Source organism: Lotus japonicus, chromosome 5 (genome assembly GCF_012489685.1).
Source record: "Lotus japonicus ecotype B-129 chromosome 5, LjGifu_v1.2".
NCBI lineage: Eukaryota > Viridiplantae > Streptophyta > Magnoliopsida > Fabales > Fabaceae > Lotus > Lotus japonicus.
Window position 1 is genome coordinate 8,255,831 of NC_080045.1, and position 9,411 is coordinate 8,265,241.

The following is a 9,411-nucleotide window of genomic DNA, read 5'->3' on the forward strand; positions in this document are numbered from 1 at the left end:
ACTTTATTATGAAGATGTGGCATAGAAATTAATCTCTTTTCGTAAAGCCACAAACGTTAAAAAACAATGGAGCAATAGATGCTTCCTATAGCTGAAAATTCTGCAGTATAGACTGGAGAGAAGTATTGGCTGGAGAGGATCCCTATCCGGGGAAATATGTATGTAAATGGAGAGGATGTATGGTTATTAAAAATTATCATGACTTTTTATAATATTTATACAGTTATTGATTTTACAGTGATTCAGATAAAAAAAAATCTATATCAAATTTAAATAACAATTTACATTTTCTACAATATAATATATGTTTATTTAAAAGAATATTTTAACTTTTAAGTGAGGGAATTGACAGCATATATCTTCGTTTATAGATGAAATAAATTAAATTGATGATAGATACTAGTATATAAGCTATATATTTTGCTATTATCCAATTTATTCTCTAGTGTTTTGCCAATTTATAAAATTTCTTCTGCTTTTTTAAAAATATTGATACTCTAGATATCTGTTGAATGCACTAGCTGGCCATTGCTGGAGTTATCTTAAGAAGATAGTAACAAATTTGTACAATAAAAAACTTGCAAAACTATTCAGGCAGCGAGAGAGTGTAGGAAGTAATTATTAAATTTTCAAACATTTTAAATTAACTATTTATAAAATAAATTTCCAATTAAAATTGATTACAATATTAATTTTTAAATTAATTTAATTATTTCTAAATTTTCAAATTAATTAGTACTTTACAAATTTATTTCAATGAGTTTTACTCTTTTATTTTAGTATCTATTTACTAAATTTTCACGTAATAATGAATTATGTAATTATGAAACCTAAAAATTATTAATTATTCAAAGTATAATTTGATATGTTGACTCTGCTGAATATTATAGTATGTACTTTTTTTAGTAAGCTATAGTATGTACTTTTTATTAATTAGGTATCAGTAAATATAATTATATAAAATTAAAACATATATCAATTGAAAATTATATCTTCTAAAATAATATCAATCAATTAGTTTAGAATATATAAATTAAAACATATATCAATTGAAAATTCTATCATCTAACAAATTGACACGTAGAATAATTTTTATGAGAATTAATCTGGTGCTGACACGTCACTATGGAAGTTCTTCTTTTCTAATATACTAGTTCTTCTTTTCTGGTGCTGACACGTTGCACGGGGAATATGTCTATTGTATTTGATACATCAATTAATCATGAATGTGATTATGCGTGTTCGTTTAAATTTGTTATGTTGCGGGACGAAGAGGTTGATGGTGGGGAGAAGGATTCTAAAACAAAACATATCATTGGGATACCTTAAAGATGCTCACCATGTCTCTGAAACCAAAAGTAACCCAAACAATCAAAACATGAATCTTTCACTTCAATCCACAACACCAATTTTGTTTTAAGAAAAGATGGACCTTGTCAAGGGGAAAAGTACAATAAAAACATTTCAAACAGTTCTACTTATGCTTAAATAATATGACTTGATTAATTAACATAGTAAAAGAAGCTTAATACAGAGATTAATCCACATGAAGCAGAAAAAGACATAAGAATGAGATAGAAGATGAAATGCACCAAAATCATCGTAATATAGTAGTGTTACATCCAAAATCTTTGATTGTAACACTACTATATGTCGTAAAGGGGTTTGTTAGAAGGACACAAAATTTATTTATAACAAATGAAATAATATGGTGATTATATGTACATTTACATAGAATTTTATGAATTGATTACCTGAAACATTCTTCCAATGTTACTGCCATCATAGATTCTGTGAACTGTCAAATATCTTTGAGGATTATTGGGAGTGAAGTAAGGAGAGAAATGCAATCTGAAAGGTACTTCCTTCCCTGGTTCTTGCAAGCTGCACAACGACCTAATATCATGGTTTAAATAAATAATCCTCAAAAAATTGAAAATAGATCCAATAAGTGAATATTCTGCACCCTAAAAGATTTTCTTTTCCTCAATCCTTTTGCTTTTGATTAAGAAGAGAAAAGCAGAAATCCTTGAAGCATATGACGTCTTATAATTAGTTGAATAACAAAATCAATTCATGAAGAAGATTGAAACAGAAACCCAAAATGAAGTCTTGAAGAACAAAAAACCCTCCTTCACCAATTTGAAAGGACTGTGGTAAAAGAACTGTATCTAGTGTATTTGTGAATCTTGGGGTGGAACCCTTGTGAAACAAAAAATCAAAGGCACATTTCAGTCAAGAGAAACAAAAAATGGTGCAATGCCCCACATGTGCACACCCCAACAAATTATCTATATATGTGAGAAAAAAACAAAATAATTCTCCCACCCAAAATAATTGTGGTTACTTCACCAATGAACTTATACTAACAATCAATTTAAATTGAACTTAAGAAAATATATAGAGTAAAGTAAGATAAGTCACCCAATTGACATACTAAAACATGATTATAAGCAAAACCGATGAGTTTGAGGAAAACATGAACCAACCTTAAGAATGGGCTAAACATACTCATGAAGATTAAAATATGAGCTCTTCATATGCTTTCATCAATTTGACTGACGTGTGCATCATAAAAAAAATAAAATTAGTAAGTTGTGCATCATTCACATACAGTGCAAATAATATGCTTATACACACAGCTCAAACATGATGAATAAAAAGGAGCAAAATTTGAGAAATGAATATAAATTCAGGCTATCATAAGTTTCGTGAATTTCTACAAATTATACCAAAATCTGGTTTAGAATGGCTTCACACGCATGGATTTCTACAAACTATACCAAAATCTGGTTTAAAAAAATACGAAAGCGAAAGGAGAATAATAGAAAAAACATTACATCAGAATCAAAACATTACGTCTTCAATAATAATTCGTTAAATGGTCCCTTGCATATGCAAAAATTTGTAAACTTTTGGATCAAAACACACAAAATATGTGAAATTTAAGAATCCAGGATTAAATTACGAACAAAGGATAAACTGAAATGGCGCAAACCATCAATCACAACATGATAAACTCTACTTCACGTAACATCATCTTATGGCACATCTTTGTCCTGATCGCAACATGTGGCAGAGGTAGAAATAGCAGTTATCAAATCTCTACGTGTCCATGGTAGCTTTGTGGACCCTCAACACCAAATCAACTCCCTTTTCTTAGAATTAGCATTAAATTAATAATAAGATAAATTAAGATAAAATCAAGAAATAAACAACCTAAATCCTAATCAAATCTAAACTTTAAAAAGGTACTAAATAAAGATAGATAAAAACTACCAAAATCTAGCAAATCACAATAAAAACTTTTCATAAAATTCTGAATTAAATAAAAATATGAAAATTCAATAAAAATACCATAAAAATTCATTTATACTCTAAAAATAACTCAAAAATAAAATACAATATTTCACGAAATTAAAAATAAATAAATAATAAATAAAGATAGATAAAACTACCAAAATCTAGCAAATCACAATAAAAACTCATAAAATCCTGCATTAATTAAAAATCCGAAAATTCAATAAAAATTAATTACTATACTCTATAAATAAATGTAAAATAAAATAAAATATTTTCCGGAAGTAAAATTAAATAAATCATAAGATAAAATTAAGAAATAAACAACCTAAATCATAATCAAATCTAAAATTTAAAAAGGTATTAAATAAAGATAGATAAAAACTACCAAATCTAGCAAATCACAATAAAAACTCATAAAATCCTAAATTAATTAAAAAACCGAAAATTCAAGAAAAATTAATTAATATAACTAAAAATAAATCTAAAATAAAATAAAATATTTTCTGGAATTAAAATTAAATAAATAATCAGATAAAATTAAGAAATAAACAACCTAAATCCCAATCAAATCTAATAATAAAAAACGTACTAAATAAAGATAGATAAAAACTAATAAAATCTAGCAAATCACAATAAAAACTCATAAAATCCCGAATTAATAAAAAATTCAAAAATTCAATAAAAATTAATTAATATATTCTAAAAATAAATTTAAAATAAATTAAAAGACAAAATCTTATCTTTTAAAATAATATCAATCAATTATTTTAGAAAATATAAAATTAAAAGATATATCAATTGAAAATTATATCTTCTAAAATAATATCAATCAATTAGTTTAGAATATATAAATTAAAACATATATCAATTGAAAATTCTATCATCTAACAAATTGACACGTAGAATAATTTTTATGAGAATTAATCTGGTGCTGACACGTCACTAAGAATTAATCTGGTGCTGACACGTCACTATGGAAGTTCTTCTTTTTCTAATATACTAGTGTTTTTTACCCGCGCGTTGCACGGGAAATATGTCTATTGTATTTGATACATTAATTAATACTTTGATTATTAAAAATATATTAAACAAAGAATGAAATAGAAAAGTCAGAATTGATGAGTAAAGTGGACATAAAGACTTCTCTTCTAAGCCCGATTGAGACCAAGAGGAACTCGTTTCACATTCTTTGTAAATATGAAGACGATAACACAAATCATAGATATAAGGAATTATCAACATATTAATCTTAAAAAAAATTAATGTGATAGTAGCACAAATCAGGATTGTGTAAGATATATCATAAAGTATAACATTATTGTGTTTATTCCAACTAAGTAGGGATGACAATGGGTAGGTACTATAGTACCATCTCCATACCCGCGTTTTTAAAAATTACATGTACCCGTCTCCATACTCACGTGGGTAGCAACTCGAAGCTCTCCACCTTTAGACAATTCCATGTCATTACAGGAAGCTATCCATCTTTGCCAAAATCTAAATCTATGGATGACAATGAGTCTCAAAATCATAGGGTACCCGCAAAAAATATCCACTATGGGTAGGGTAAAAAACCGCTAAATGAGTATGAGGTTGAGTATAGATAATTACCCGCAAAAAATAGAGGGTATGAGTGCGGGTATGGGCATTATAGTACCCAACCGGCCCATATCCGCAAACACATGTTATCATTATTATTATTATTATTATTATTATTATTATTATTATTATTATTATTATTATTATTATTATTATTATTATTATTATTTTTATGATTATTATTATTATTATTATTTGGGAATATATTAACAAATTAACTTAAGTTATAGCTTTCAAACTCACTCTTTTTAAAAAAAAAGTTTGGGATATATTAATTAATACTTTAAAAATAAATAATAAATAAATTAAGATAAAATCAAGAAATAAACCACATAAATCCTAATCAAATCTAAAATTTAAAAATGTATTTTTTTTACTCTAAAAATAAATCAAAAATAAATTAAGATAAAATCAAGAAATAAACAACATAAATCATAATCAAATCTAAAATTTTAAAATATATTTTTTTTATGAGAATTAAATCTGAGAATGACACGTGTTATTTTTTTTTCCAATTAGTGAATATTCTGCACCCTAGAAGATTTTCTTCTCCTCAATCCTTTTGCTTTTGATTAAGAAGATAAAAGCAAGAATCCTTGAAGCATATGACATCTTACAATTAGTTGAAGAACAAAATCAATTCATGAAGAAGATTGAAACATAAACCCAAAATGAAGTCTTGAAGAACAAAATACCCTCTTTCACCAATTTGAAAGGACTGTGGTGAAAGAATTGTATTTAGTGTATTTGTGAATCTTGGGGTGGAACCCTTGTGAAACAAAAAATCAAAGGAACATTTCAGTCAAGAGAAACAAAAAATGGTGTATTGCCCCATATGTGCGCACCCCAGCAAATTATCTATATATGTAAGAAAAAAACAAAATAATTCTCTCACCCAAAATAATTGTGGTTACTTCACAAATAAACTTATACTAACAATCAATTTAAATTGAACTTAAGGAAATATATAGAGTAAAGTAAGATAAGTCACCCAATTGGCATACTAAAACATGAGTATATGCAAAACTAATGAGTTTGAGGAAAACATGAACCAACCTTAAGAATGAGCTAACCATACTCATGAAGATTAAATGTGAGCTCTTCATATGCTTTCATCAATTTGACTGACCTGTGCATCATTAAAAAAAAATTAGTAAGTTGTGCATCATTCGCATACAGTGCAAATAGTATGCTTATACACACAGCTCAAACGTGATGAATAAAAACGTGCAAAGTTTGAGAAATGAATATAAATTCAGGCTATCCTAAGTTTCGTAAATTTCTATAAATTATACCAAAATCTGGTTTAGAATGGCTTCACACGCATGGATTTCTACAAACTATACTAAAATCTGGTTTAAAAAAATACAAAAGCGGAAGAAGAACAATAGAAAAAACATTACGTCTTCAACAATGATTCGTTAAAGGGTCTATGCAAAAATTTGTAAACTTTTGGATCAAAACACACAAAATATGTGAAATTTAAGAATTCAGGATTGAATTACGAACAAATGATAAACTGAAATAGCACAAACCATCAATCACAACATGATAAACTCTTCTTCACGTAACATCATCTTACGGCATACCTCTGTCGTGATCGCGACATGTGGCAGAGGTAGAAATAGCAGCTATCAAATCTCTACATGCCCATGGTAGCTTTGTGAACCCTCAGCACCAAATCAACTCCCTTTTCTTAGAATTAGCATTAAATAAATAATAAGATAAATTAAGATAAAATCAAGAAATAAACAACCTAAATCCTAATCAAATCTAAACTTTAAAAAGGTACTAAATAAAGATAGATAAAAACTACCAAAATCTAACAAATCACAATAAAAAACTCATAAAATCCTGAATTAAATAAAAATATGAAAATTCAATAAAAATACCATAAAAATTCATTTATACTCTAAATGTAACTCAAAAATAAAATAAAATATTTCATGAAATTAAAATTAAATAAATAATAATTAAGGATAGATAAAAACTATCAAAATCTAGCAAATCACAATAAAAACTCATAAAATCCTGCATTAATTAAAAATTTGAAAATTCAATAAAAATTAATTATTATACTCTATAAATAAATGTAAAATAAAATAAAATATTTCCTGGAAGTAAAATTAAATAAAAAATAAGATAAAATTAAGAAATAAACAACCTAAATTCTAATCAAATCTAAAATTTAAAATGGTACTAAATAAAGATAGATAAAAACTATCAAGTCTAGCAAATCACAATAAAAACTCATAAAATCCTGAATTAATTAAAAATCTGAAAATTTAAGAAAATTTAATTAATATACTCTAAAAGTAAATCTAAAATAAAATAAAGTATTTTCTGGATTTAAAATAAATGATAAGATAAACTAAAATAAAATTAAGAAATAAACAACCTAAATGCCAATCAAATCTAATATTAAAAATGGTATTAAATAAAGATAGATAAAAACTAACAAAATCTAGCAAATCACAATAAAAACTCATAAAATCCCGAATTAATAAAAAATTCGAAAATTCAATAAAAATTAATCAGTTTATTCTAAAAAATAAATTTAAAATAAATTAAAAGACCAAATCTTATCTTTTAAAATAATATCAATCAATTATTTTAGAATATATAAAATTAAAACATATATCAATTGAAAATTATATCTTCTAAAATAATATCAATTAATTAGGTTAGAATATATAAAATTAAAATATATATCAATTGAAAATTATATCCTCTAACAAATTGACACGTGGAATAATTTTTATGAAAATTAATCTGGGAGCGACACGTCACTAACTTGGCCTGTGGGAGCGACACGTCATGCTAGAATTTGTTCTTTTATAATATATATTGATATTGATATTGATATTGATATTGATGATATTGATTGATATGTGTTTTTTCAAACGTAATAAAATAAAACAGCTACTCTAACTAACAACTAATTATCTTTTCGATATAAAAAAACTAATAACTAGTTTAAAAATATACCCAAATAAATAACTTTTTTGTTTTGACAATTTTTCCTTATTCTCGTTTTTCGTTTCAATATTATTCTCATAAGAGGCTAATAAATTGAGGTAGTATGTACTTCATTAGGCATATCAGTAAATATCCTTTATATTAATTTTAATTCAAGTACTTTCATCTCTCAATAAAATTTCTTTTGTTGTAAAAAAAAAATTTAATTCAAGTTAATGAATTTCATTTTGACCGTCCAAAAACAAATACGTGGTTTTTTTATTCATTGTAAAAGTTAAAAAAAATGTGGTTTATTCGAACTTAATAAAATAAAACAGTTAATTAATTCATATTTCTTGGTTCCAAAACTGTTGTTGTTTTAGCTTTTATGTTTTTTTCCAAAACTATTTTTGTTTTACAATTTCAAAGCACGTTATCTCATTTTCTTCCATTCATGCACTTATTTAATATTATATCCATCAACTACAACCTCATATTTTCATCTATTACAATTCTCACCAGTTAGTTAACTGATAATTATCATTCTCTCTCTTTAATATAACTCAACATTAAATAAGGGTGTTTCAGTCAAATTATAACATCTATTAATGAACTCTTGAACTATGTGCACAACCTTAATTAAACAATATTAATAGTTTTGGAACGGATAAAGTAACATTTTTGTTACATTTTTTCCTTCTTTTCGTTTTTCGTGTCAATATTATTATAATAAAAAGTTTTTTTTGGATAAGCCAAAATATATAATAAGAAAGTACTAGGTGTACTTCAAAACCTCATATGTGCAAGAAAAAGAAAAAGAAGCTAATAAATTAAGGTAAGAAAAATAAATCATAAATTGTTCAATTTTCTTTTTTAGGTGTTGATTCATTCAATTTATCTTTCTGATATAAAAAAAATCTACTTTAGACTTATTTATAATTAATTATCTTCTAAAATAATAATTATAATTCTAAGATTACTTAGAGTTATATAAAGTTCATTTAAAAAATTGTTTATTTACATCTATTGAAACCTTAATTAAAGACTATCTCAATAGAATTTGTTGATATTATATCATTTTTAGTCTATTAATTTGAATTATTGAAAATGAATTATATTTTAAATATATTTATTCATAATTATGAAATTATTTATACTTAATTAAAATCTATATATTCATTTAAATATATTTTTATTTACTTAAAATATGTCTTTTAAAATTGTTAGCTTATATATATATATATATCTTATATAATTTGATTTGCTTAAAATTCATAGTACAAATTTTATTTAAAAATTAAAGTATATATAACTTATATATTAAATTCAAATATTAAAAAAAAAGTATACTGCACGTTTACTGCACGAGCTAAAATTCTATATATGACAAATATATATAATTTCTTTTTTGATAATATATATCTTTTATCTTAATATTATATTCAATTAACTAATGTAAAATAAATATATATATATATATTGATTTAATAATTTTCTAAATGAAAAACGATATTAGAGAGAGAAGCTCTCCCCTCTCTCTAGAATGGAAGG